This window comes from Tachyglossus aculeatus, chromosome 1 (genome assembly GCF_015852505.1).
Source record: "Tachyglossus aculeatus isolate mTacAcu1 chromosome 1, mTacAcu1.pri, whole genome shotgun sequence".
Lineage (NCBI taxonomy): Eukaryota > Metazoa > Chordata > Mammalia > Monotremata > Tachyglossidae > Tachyglossus > Tachyglossus aculeatus.
The window spans coordinates 126,438,804-126,451,681 of NC_052066.1; the positions used below are offsets into that span (position 1 = coordinate 126,438,804).

The 12,878-nt window shown below is 41.0% G+C and overlaps 1 non-coding gene across 1 annotated transcript; it reads left to right on the forward strand.

The window, feature by feature from the left end:
- Positions 1-3,206: 3,206 nt before the first annotated feature.
- Positions 3,207-3,317, forward strand: LOC119937761. The gene has a single exon (XR_005454205.1). It is a non-coding gene; the product is annotated as a U5 spliceosomal RNA (small nuclear RNA).
- The last annotated feature ends 9,561 nt before the right edge of the window (positions 3,318-12,878 follow it).

Consider the following 12,878-nt stretch of genomic DNA (forward strand, 5'->3'; position numbering starts at 1 on the left):
AAAACCTCCACTAATTACACAGTGAAAACTATACAAGGAAATATGAAATAATATAAGCACAAAATGGACACATATGAGAGAAAAATGATTAGAAAAAGAGCAATTAGGAAACTGCAACTTGAGCTTACTCTTTGTTAGCTTAGCCATAACCCTGGCCTCCCCAACATTTAAAAGTTGAAATGACACCTACAACCCTTACACTTCTTGTATTTTGAGTAGGCTTTTATGGGAAATCCCAATGTGATGAGGGCTGCCTAGGTACTCCTTCTAGATGCAGGTTAATCAATCATATTTATTGAGAGCTTACTGTGTGCAGAGCACTGTACTAAGCGCTTGGGAAGTACAAGTTGGCAACATATAGAGACAGTCCCTACCCAACAGTGGGCTCACAGTCAAGAAGGTTGGCTCTCCATCACCTCGCCCCCTCCTACCTCACCTCCCTTCTCTCCTTCTCCAGCCCAGCCCGCACCCTCCGCTCCTCCACCACTAATCTCCTCCCCGTACCTCGTTCTCACCTGTCCCGCCATTGACCCCTGGCCCACGTCATCCCCCGGGCCTGGAATGCCCTCCCTCTGCCCATCCGCCAAGCTAGCTCTCTTCCTCCCTTCAAGGCCCTGCTGAGAGCTCGCCTCCTCCAGGAGGCCTTCCCAGACTGAGCCCCTTCCTTCCTCTCCCCCTCGTCCCCCTCTCCATCCCCCCCATCTTACCTCCTTCCCTTCCCCACAGCACCTGTATATATGTATATATGTTTGTACATATTTATTACTCTATTTATTTTACTTGTACATATCTATTCTATTTATTTTATTTTGTTAGTATGTTTGGTTTTGTTCTCTGTCTCCCCCTTTTAGACTGTGAGCCCACTGTTGGGTAGGGACTGTCTCTATATGTTGCCAATTTGTACTTCCCAAGCGCTTAGTACAGTGCTCTGCACATAGTAAGTGCTCAATAAATACGATTGATGATGATGATGAAGTGTAAGAGGCATATTGTAAAGGGTTATAAAACATATGGACTGCATAACCTGTGACTTCTCTTACTTTTCACCATCTACGTCATGTGTTTTATAACTTGATTTTCAGGTTACAGTACAAATTTCTGTAAGCTCTATTTTTGTCTGCATCGGAAATTCCTTTAAGGAGCTATTGGTACAGCAATTATAATGTTATAATCTGAGTCATGTGTATCAAACAAATATTGATGACTGGGTATCTATAGTTCACAATGGTTGAGTTTGAGTTTCTTCTTTCAAGATGGTGGTTTTAATATTGCTGCAGGAGCTTCTGGTGATGTCTTCATTCACCAAATGCATAATATTTATCTGCCTTGGCATCAGGGGGCCACTTGGTGTAATCAGTGTGAACTTGGAACATAACAGATGATGTCTAGGAAGACTACTGAGTTGGTGTTAATGAGATGCTCTTTGCAGCATTCACTCAGCAGTACTAACTCACATGAAAATCACCTATTATTTATTCATTATACCTCCATCCATGAGTTTAAGTCCATCACAGAGGGTCATTTTGGGGATAAATGCAAATTTAAAAGTGGCAAAGCACTTCTGTCTCAGGAACAAGCATGGTATTGTCAGATGATTACTTACATTCGTGGCAGATTTTTGCAAATCTAACCCCTAACATTCATTGCTTAGAAGGTATGAATCCAAGTGCATTGGTGACAGAAATGGTAGAGGGAATAGGGAAAATGAGGGCTTAGTCATGGACGCCCTCCTGAAGGAAGTGTGATTTTTTTTTTTTTAATAAGGTTTGCAAGGTGGGGAGAAAGGTTGTCTGTTACATGAAGAAGAATGAAGTCCTAGGCCAGAGGAGGTCATGAGCTAAGGGATTGGCAGTGAGATAAATGAGTGAGAAGCAGCGTGGCTCAGTGGAAAGAGCCCAGGCTTTGGAGTCAGAGGTCATGGGTTCAAATGCCGGCTCTGCCACTTAGCTGTGTGACTTTGGGCAAGTCACTTGACTTCTCTGTGCCTCAGTTCCCTTATCTGTAAAATGGGGATTGACTGTGAACCCCCGTGGGACAACCTGATCACCTTGTAACCCCCCCCCAGCAATTAGAACAGTGCTTTGCACATGGTAAGCACTTAATAAATGCCACCATTATAATAATTATTATTATTATGAGATTGTTTCAGTAAGTAAGTTGGTTTTAGAGAAGTGAAATATGTGCTCTAAGGTATAGTAAGGAATAAGTTAGATAAGGTAGGAGGAGGTGAGTTGGTTGAGTACTTAAAACCCAATGGTAAGGAGTTTCTGTTTTATGCGGAGTTGGAGGGCAACTCCTGTTAGGTGGGAGAGGTGGAGTGGACTGTGTTTCGGAAAAAATTATCCGGACAGCAGAATGACATGGACTGGAGAGGGACAAGACAGGAGGCTTATTATATAGGCTGTAATAAATGCTTGGATCGGCCACAGGAGTAGTAAGAATGTAGAGGAATGCATGGATTTAGGCAGTGTTGTGAAGGTAGAACCAACAGATTTTGGTTTCAGAGTGAAAATGCAGGTTGAATAAGAGATGAATTGAAGAAAATACCCAGGTTACAAGTTTTTGAGACAGGGCAGATGGGGATGCTTTGTATGCTGAAAGAAAAGTCAGAGAATAGAGTTACTGGGAAGAAGAAGAGTTCTGTTATGGACATGGTAAATTTGAGGGGTTAGCAGGACATCTAAATCCTGAAGGGAGAAGGAAATGAGAGATTGGGGTTGGGGAGGTAGATTTGGGTAGATTTGTCCAGTTCTAAGACAGCCCTCAGACCAAGTCGGGGGGCAAGCTGGAGCATGCTTCAGCCCTGACAGAACCTCACTATGCCTTTCAGAAGGTAGCCAGGTGTGAGCTCCAGATGGACCCTGATGGGACAGCTATTTTGAGTAAATCTGCCAGACCAGAACACCATGATCTACTCGGTCAGCTGCACTGTAGTCCCACTTGGCACAGGGACTTTATCTGACCTGATTATCTTGTATCTTCTTCAGCTCTTACTACAGTGCTTTGCACAGAGTGAACACTTAAATGACAAAATTATTATTGTTATTAATAGATAGTTCCGAATAGGCACAATGCATCAGTAGGACTTTGGCCTGAGTTATTTTACATTAGTGGTGATGGTTTGTGCTGAGTCATCTACACTCTCTGGCCTGACCCCTGAAACCAATAACATGGCTTGTTTAATGGTTGGTTAGGCATGGGTGTGGATTCTCATTTCTTTCCAGAGCCAACACATATTTTGCCTTTTATTAAAGATTTCCATGGACAGGAACAATTAAGAGGTTAAATGCAATTCTTGAGCCTTTTGTCTTGGAAGTTTATTGTGGACAGGAATGTGACTGTTTATTGTTATATTGTATTTTCTCAAGAGCTTGTACAGTGCTCTGCATACAGCGCTAAATAAATAAATTTGATTGACTGACTATAGACTGTAAGCTCACTGTAAGAAGGGAACATATCTACCAAGTCCCTTGTAAGGTACTCTCCCAAGCCCTTAGTACCATACAGTGTTCTGCACAGAGTAAGTGCCCAATGAATCCCTTTGATGATGGGCTGTGCATGAAACAAAATACATCTCTGTGCCCTCTCAGCTGTGACCCATCATGACCTCATCTTGTTTGAACACTGTTGCTGAGTGAGATACTCACATCTTCTATCCCAATCATTAGGATTTTCACTAAGAACTAGATATGATTTATGGTCTTAGACTGTGGGTCTTTGTGCACCCTTTCAGAAGCAGACACCACCATGTCCCCAACTGAACTGTATAATGGTATAAATACAGCTGAATCCAAAACACAGGAAAAATGAATGTATGTGCCAAATTGTGTTAACCAGTCATATAAATAGCAAAAGATAAAAATTAATGGGTGATTAAACAATTACTTTGATATTCTAAATCTGTTGAAAGATATTTTATATTTGTCATCCTTAAGCACTAAACATAATATCTATTATCAATTCATGTCTAATTTTATGAACTGTTTAAAGAGAACTACAATAGAAGACAATTTTAACAGGTACTGTTATTTAGTTTATTATAATAGAGATTTTTAATGCATTTTAAAATGTCTGCAATATAATGGATACATTTTTACTTCCCTTATTGTCATAGCAATGAATATACCACAGTCTTTTTTATGGTACAATTGCACTGGGCTTGAGTTTCAGAACTTCTAATAGGGTAGTGGGGAAACAGAGTAGATTATGTTGAGAGAACAGGCTCTCTCAAAGAAGGGCTATATCAATTTTTTTAAAAAAGGAAATATATTTAACTTGGCCAGTTGAAAAAATACAGGATAGGGTGATGGGAGACCTAGATTCTAGTCCCATCTCTACCACATACCTGCTGTCTCATAATGGGTAAGTCACTTAACCTTTCTGTGTGTGCTTCCTAATCTGTGAAACAGGGATAATACCTGATCTACCCATTTCATAGACTGTGAACCCCATGTGGGACAGAGATTATGTTTGATCTCATATGTTTTATTGACCTTCAGTGTTTAGCAGAGTATTGGCACATAGTAAGTACTTAGCATATATTATTATCATTACTATTACTGGAAGAAAGGTATAGTTGCCAAAAAGACACCTTAATCCTATCATGATAAAACAGGTGTCCAGAGTCCTCTCATAGAGTGACCAGTCATTTGACTTTTACCAGGTTGGCTGGATTTCTGCTGATATACCCTTATCCAATATGTTTTGTACAGCACTAATACGTTTTAATTTTAAATGCCTACACTTCCTTTCTTCTGTCCTGGCCACTGATTCCTCTGGCTTAGAAGCAGGGCCTCTTGTTACAGGGACCTGGTAGAGGAATGTAACAATTCTGGAACAAGGGAGACAGGGGTCAGGACCCCTCTGAACCCTTGTTTCTGTGGATTTCTATGAAATATTCCAGGAGGTCATTATATGATTTTTATATAATCCTCATATTGTCAGTCACCAAACCCTGATGGTTCTGTCTTCACAACATCTCCAGATCCATCTCCCTCCTGTTCATCTGATCTGCTACCATGCTGTTCCAAGCACTAGTCATGTCTCTTGCTGTCAGCCTTCTCACTGACCTCCCTGCCTCTAGACTCTCCACTCTCCAGTCCACTCTTCACCCTGCAACATGAATCATTTTTCTAAAAAAATCATACTGTGCATGTGCCCCTTTCCTCAAAGACATCCATTGGTTGTTCAGCCATCTCCACATCTCACCATCTGCTTTGATACACATTCATCTCTACTCCTCCTACCTAGCCTTGCTATCTTCTGCTACCACTCAACCTGCTCACATATATGATCCAGTGTTAACCTATTGATTATGCTTCATTCTCATCTCTCTCACTATCCATACCTTGACCACATCATCATCCTTCTTTCCTGGAAATCCCTTTCCTTTTACAACTGATGGACCACTACTCAAATCCCTCTTAAGATCCTTTCTATGGTACCTTCCTTCTCTATAATCTCTGCACTTAAATCCCTACCTATGCATTTACCTTTATATTTGATTGACTTTTCCTTATAATTTATTTTAATGTCTGCTTCTTCTATTAGATTATAGACTCTATGACGAAGGGATCATGTCTGCTAGGTTTATTATATCTCCCAAGCATCTAATACTGTTCTCTGCACGAGATAAACACTCAACATTACCATTAGTTGATATTGCAGCTATTATACATTATACATATAATATACCTATTATACATAGTTGTGTTGCTTATGTGTTGAAAAGGGACTAATACCTACAAATGTCCTCAGTGTCCATCCTAATCCTTCAGATCAAGAAATGAACATTATCATTACGTTGTCTGCCACCTTCCATGCCATTTTCACAATTGACCTGGACTTAGAAACTGGAAATTTCAGGAGCACATTTCTGTAGAAAAATAAGAATTCTAGCACAAGTCACTTTTGTTGTAATTACTTATTTCTCTCTTGGTCTTTTCTTACTCTGAGTGTGGTGGCAGAACCCATATTTTGCACAAGTCAGAGTACAGGACCAAAGATCAGAGAGAACCAGGAAGGAGATGATGGGGGTGATTTTAGGAAGATCATGCCAGATGGCTTCACTTTTATCCATAAAGTGTGTGGCTAAGTCATTAGGGGAAAGACCTTAGTCACTGTCAGAGAAGGAGGTTTGAAGAAGAAATGTTTGAAACACCTAATACAGGCAGTGGTTCTGGGAGTTAATAAGGACGGAGAAGTATTACTGCTGTTTGGAGGAGAGGTCAGGATTAAATCAGGTAAGGATGAGTTTGAGATGGATGAGGTCAGCTTGGTGTCTGAATTTCCTCCAGCACTGCTCTGCAGCTTGAGCATAAGAGAGGAAGGATATAATGTGGAGATGATCCAGGGTTGCAGGTTAGTGGTTCACGATTGTTGCAGGAACAGGGGAGTAAGAAGGTTCAGTCAAATGGAGAGAGCAGCACTGAGGGCATAGATTTGTACATCAAGAAGGTAGTTTGGTTATGGAGAGCAAATGGTGGATGATAACTTTAAAGAACTGGAGGAGGTTAAAAGATCAGAGATCTTGGGGGAACAGGACAGTTTTGTAGGGAGTGAGTGTATGGAGGAGAAGACCAGTGAGGAGGTTTTGGTCAGATAGAGGAATTTCAGAGGGGAGGGGAAGGGAGGAAAGAGGGGAAAGATTGTATAGTGACTAGCGATGATGTGATTGAGCATGTGTCCAAGTTGATGAGTGAGTGAAGTGGCATGGTGCAGGATGTCACTGGAGTTGAGGAGTGAGAGGAAGTAGGCAGTGATGGGTCATTAGGAACATCCATATGGACATTAAAGTTCCCAATGATCAATTTATGAATAGAGTAAGAGAGGAAAGGGATAAAATCTGTTCACAGAATCGCATAAGGGGACTGGGGCCAGTACTTGACCATGACTAATAACTTGAGTAGGTAGTAAAGGTGGATGGTATGGACGTTAAAAGGGAAAGCAAGGGATGGGGGAGGTGGAATTCTGTAAAGCTGCATTAGGGAACAAGAAAAAAGCTGACTCCTTCCCCTTCTCCAGTGAATCTTGGGAAATGGAAGAAGATGAGGCCCCCACTGGAGAGTGTGCTAGGGCAGACAGTGTCATCTGGGGTGAACCAAATTTCAGTGATGGTGAAGAAGAATGCTGACTGAGTCAGGAACAGGTCTAGAATAAAGGGAAGATTTCCCATGGTGGAGTGGGTATTTTGCAGGTCACTTTTAACTGAGGCTGATGAGAGGGAATAGCACAAGGTAAGAGGAAGGGCTGGATGGCTGGGAAGGGGAATAAGGGGTGAGTGAATAGAGGATGGAGGGAGATGGAGGAGAGTGCTGGGAGGAAAGGACAGGGAAGGAATGATTAGAGGGTGTGGATTCAGGGGATATGGTAAAGTCAGAGAAGTTAAGGGTGATAGGAGAGTTGTCCAGCATCAATAATCTGGTGGTTCCACTGACTGTCTGAATTGAATGCAAGTCCCTGAGAGCAAACTTCAGGAGCACTTAGATTGCTGAATTAATATAAATGGAGACAATTGTCATGCAAACAGACTGATCTTTGTTATAATAATAATGATAGCATTTGTTAAGCGCTTACTATGTTTGAAGCACTGAGGGTGTCAGACAGCCATACCTTCTCTATGTTCTTCACTGTGCCCCCAGGTGCCGTAGGAGGTAGAGTGGGGGCAGGGAGATGGAAAATGAAGGAATGACTGCTTCTCGTCAGCAGCAATTCACAAGTGAGTTCTGAGTGTCTGCAGTTCAGAAATCCAAGAATAATTCAATAATTCACATAATGTATCAGGGAAATAGATATTAAGCAGGGGCAATTATTGGGGTCTTAGAAGTGGTAGTGAAGGGGCACAGGAAGGAGGTGAGTTCTCTAAACATTGCTCTTGCTACGTTTCTGGGTTGGTCTTCATCTTCCTCCTTGAAGCAGGGTTTGGAAACACCAGTTCCAATTAGAATTCTGTCTTCTTCTTGCCTTTGATTTTTTTTTTTTTTAGCAGCAGCTTTTTTTCCTGAGCATCTATCTTTTTTTTTCATTTCATCTGGCCTTATCTTTTTCTTTTCATCTATTAAACTTTTCACTTCTTGTGTTCAATTACCTTTCTTCGTTCCTTTGGGCTCTCACTTTATTGTGTCTTTCTATTTCTACTCTCCACCCTGCTTACCCTATTTCAGCTCTTCATTGAGTAGGTTGCTTGCATTGCAATCTTCCAGTGTCCTAAAAGTAGAAATAATAATAAAAACAATGCACTGTGCTAAGCACTGAGTATATACAAGATAGGCAATTTGGACACAGTCCATGTCCTGCATAGGGCTCACAGTATTAATCCTCATTTTACAGATGAGGAAACTGAGGCCCAGAGAAGTGAAGTGACTTGCTCAAGGTCACACAGCATACAAGTGGCAAACCCAGAATTAGAAGCCAGGCCCTTATGACTCCTAGTGCTCTATCTGCTAGGCCACACTGCTTCCCTGCTCAATGTAGGTGTGTGATATGACTGTTTTTGTGATCCTGATGTGCTAGTTAATATGAATTTTGGCACATACAGGCGAGAATTTTAAGTTCAGCATAGAAGAAATGTTGAGCTTCTTTCTTTCATCTATCCTCCCCAGATGTTCAACCCTGGAAGGCTTTGTTTCTGTAAGCCTTTCTTCAATGCTGGTGAACTGACTACATCCCAGAACATTATAACTGGCAATACTGTTCTTCCATTTGATGCTCAATATGGAGCTGGTGAAATAGTTTCAGGAAATGTGTATCTTTTGTAGTAGTCCAGATCTTCCAACTACCTATAAGATTAGATACCAAGGCTGTCTTAAATTTGATGCAGTAATTGTTGTCTTGTTTACTCCATATTCTGTATTTCAATGCTCCAAGGGCTAGGCTATCATTTTTTTTTTCTTTAGCTGTGCAATGTTAAGTAGCAGAAATGGAGGAATGCCTATGTGTTTGATTGAAACCTGATTATTTCTGTGAGGTTTTCCAAATGAAAGCTGGGATATGATTCTCCCAATGTACTGTCTGACCATAGTGCTCTGCTGAATTAGCATGGTAATTCATAAGCATTTGCATGAATTACTATATAAAATTCCCAGTACAGTCTGTGATGCCGGAACCACTATCTGAGGCTTCTAATGATGTTTAGCTTCCACCCCCTTCACTGCACTAAGACTGCCTTTTCAAAGGTCACCAATGATCTCCTTCTTGCCAAATCCAATGGCTCCTAGTCCATCCTAATCCTCCGTGACATCTCAGGTGTATTTGACACTGTGGAATATATCTTTCTCTTAGATACATTATCCAACCTTGGCTTCACTGACTACATCCTCTCTCGGTTCTCCTCTTCTCCCTTCGGCCATTCATTCTCAGTCTCCTTCACAGGCTCCTCCTCCCCTAACTGTAGGGGTTCCTTAAGGTTCAGTTCTTGGTCCCCTTCTATTCTCCATCTACACGCACTTGGAGAAGTCATTCGCTCCCATGGCTTCAACTACTATCTCTGTGCAGATGACACCCAAATCAAAATCTCCTCTCCTTTGCTCTCTCCCTCCCTCCCTTCAGGCTTGCATCTGCCTTCAGGACATCTCTACTTGGATGTCCTCCCACCACCTAAATCTCAGCATGTCCAAGACAGAACTCCTTATCTTTCCTCCCAAACACTGTCCAATCCCAAACTTTCCCATCACTATAGACAGCACAACTATTCTTCTCATCTCACAAGCCCTTACCCTTGGTGTCATCCTCGACTCCACTCTATCATTCAACGAAATATATCCAATCCATCACCAAATCCCATATATCCAATCCATAACCAAATCCTATAGGCTCACCTTCACAACATCGCCAAGACCTGCCCTTTCCTCTCCATCCAAACTGCTAAAATGTTAGTACAGTCACTCATCCTGAACCAACTGGATTACTGCATCAGCCTCCTTTCTGACCTCCTGCCTCTCCCCACTTCAGTCCATACTTCACTCCGCGGCCCAGATTACCTTTCTACAGAAACATTTGGGGCATGTCACCCTCTTCTTCAAAAATCTCCAGTGCTGGCCTATCCACCTCCATATCAACCCAAAACTTCTCACTATTGCCTTTAAAGCTCTCCATCACCTTGCCCTGTCCTACCTCACCTCCCTTCTCCTTCTACATCCCAACCCACACACTCCAGTCCTCTGGTGCTAACCTTCTCAGTGTGCCTTGATCTCACCTGTCTCGCCACCGATCCCTTGTCCAAGTACTAACTCCAGCATGGAATGCACTCTCTCCTCAAATCTTCCAAACAATCACTCTTCCCCTCTTCAAAGCCCTACTGAAAGTGCACCTCTTTCAAGAGACCTTCCCAGACTAAGCCCCTTTTTCCTCAGCTCCCCTTCCCTTCTGCATCACCATGACTCATCCCTTTGCTCTTTCCCTCCCTCTTCCCACCCCACAGCAATTATGTGTGTATATATATATATATATATGTGTGTGTGTGTGTGTGTATATATATATATATATATATATATATATAATTCCATTTATATTGTTGCTTGTTTACTTGTATTGATGTCTTTCTCCCCCCACCTCTAGACTGTGTGTATATATATGTATATAATTCCATTTATATTGTTGCTTGTTTACTTGTATTGATGTCTTTCTCCCCCCACCTCTAGACTGTGAATCCGTTGTGGGCAGGGATTGTCTCTCTTTATTGCTGCATTGTAATTTCCAGTGCTTAGTACAGTGCTCTGCATACAGTAAGCACTCAGTAAATATGATTAAATGAATTAAATGAATGATGCTAAGTCTGTTGACCTGCAAGTATTTTCCAGTAGATTTCTCACTGCATACAAATCTACCTTGTAAATCAAAGTATATTCTCTGCACATACTGAGTTCTACCTGTTGAGTAGATAGGAAGTCTTTTAAAAATAGGAAGTCTTTTAAAAATAGCCTCCAGTAGTAGATAGCGGTAGGGACAGTACAGAATGAATTTCTTTCTCCTCTCCCTTCTCTCTTCCCCCTTCATCCTTCTTTCCCCCGCTATATCATTCTCTCTTCCTTTATATCATTCTCTCTCCCTTTCCTCCTTTTCTATGCCTCTACCTCTCTCTTCCCTCTCTCTCCACCTCCCTGCCCTCTTCCCCTCAATCAGTCAATTGTAATCATTGAGCACTTCCTGTATGCAGAGCAATGTACTACGTGTATGTGAGAGTATAATATAATGATATAACAGGTTTGGTAGACACCATTCCCTGACCTTGATGAGTTTATTTCCCTTCTTTTCTCTTTCCCTCCCTACTCTTCCCCCTCTAATTATACCCCTCTCATTTTCCTTTTCTCCTATTTCCTTATTCTCTCTCATTCTTCCTTTAAATCCCCCTGATATTTTCCCCCTTCTCTTCCCCATCTTTTCCCTTCTCTCTTTCTCTTCTCTTTCCCTCCCCCTTCTCTTTCTCCCCTCCCGTCTTCCCTCTTTCCCCACTTTCTCAATCCTCTTTAATAATAATAATGATGGCATTTATTAAGCACTTTGTGCAAAGTACTGTTCTAAGTGCTGGGGAGGTTACAAGTTATTCAAGTTGTCCCACGGGGCGCTCACAGTCTTAACCCCCATTTTACAGATGAGCTCACTGAGGCCCAGAGAAGTGAAGTGACTTGCCCAAAGTCACACAGCTGACAATTGGCAGAGCTGGGATTTGAACCCATGACCTCTGACTCCAAAGTCCCTGCTCTTTTCCACTGAGCCACGCTGCTTACCTCCCTTTCTCTGCTCCCTTCCCTCTAACAAGGACCCTATTCTCTCTCTACTTTGTTCTTGTGCCCTCTTCTCTATCTCACCTTCCCCTCCTTCTCTCTTTATTCCCTACTCCCCACAGGGAGACTTTTACACTGTGAGATAGGGAGACTAAGAATGGAAGGAATTTGATACTTCCTGAAAACTGAGAAGCAAGACAGTGTTAAAAATGAGGTAATAATTCTTTATATCTTGTTTGATTTTTTTTTCCATCATACCTAAAATAAAGAAATAGACTTATATTGTTGAATAATTTATACAAGAACTAAACTGAGTTGTCATGGAAAGAAATAAAAATTTAGGATTTGTAAAGGATGTGTTCAAACTGATCCATACCTAAAATTTATGTTGTACCTTTAACATAAAGCAAAAAAGGGCAAAATCAAAACCAATATAGAGAAAAAGAATGCAGTTCAGTGAAGCATAAAAATCATGAACTGGCATGATTTAAACATGATTTTTAACGATTTAAAATCATGTTAAATTTCTGAACATGCATAGAATACATTTAAGAGCTTTTTTAATGTGTGAACTAAAATTTGTAAAAAAGCAAATTAACAAAAAAATGCACACAGAAGAATAGAAGTTTCCAAATATTAAAGAAGGCTTTGAGAACTATTACAGGTAACTTATTGTCAGGAAACTAGTCTTTAAAAAAAATTCGTACTTAGTTTTAGTGTTTACCAAAAAAAGATGAGGACAGATGCAAGTAGCAGACTTACATTTCCCGGGGGCAAAAGAAGAATTGCTGGTTCACAATAAAGCAGGTGGTTAAGAAGTTAGACTAGCTGAAAATGAAAACCCTCTAGGATCATATGGAATACATCCGAGAATTCATAAAACAGGGTCAATTGTGGTTAATTTGAATGTAAACCCTTGAAAGATATGCAGGAACACAATAGATTTTCATGAACTTAATGAATAATGCATAGGAAGGAACAGTATAGAAATGTAAATTTGTCTCAAGCAAGGTGTACAACACCTATCAGGTTTTAACATCTTTTGAAATATCAGATGAGTATCTTTGTGGTTTTTCAACCCACGAGTTGCTATGGAGTGTTGTAATAGATTATTGTTTTTTAAGGTCTTTGTTTCACTGATTATCATTTCATAAGAGA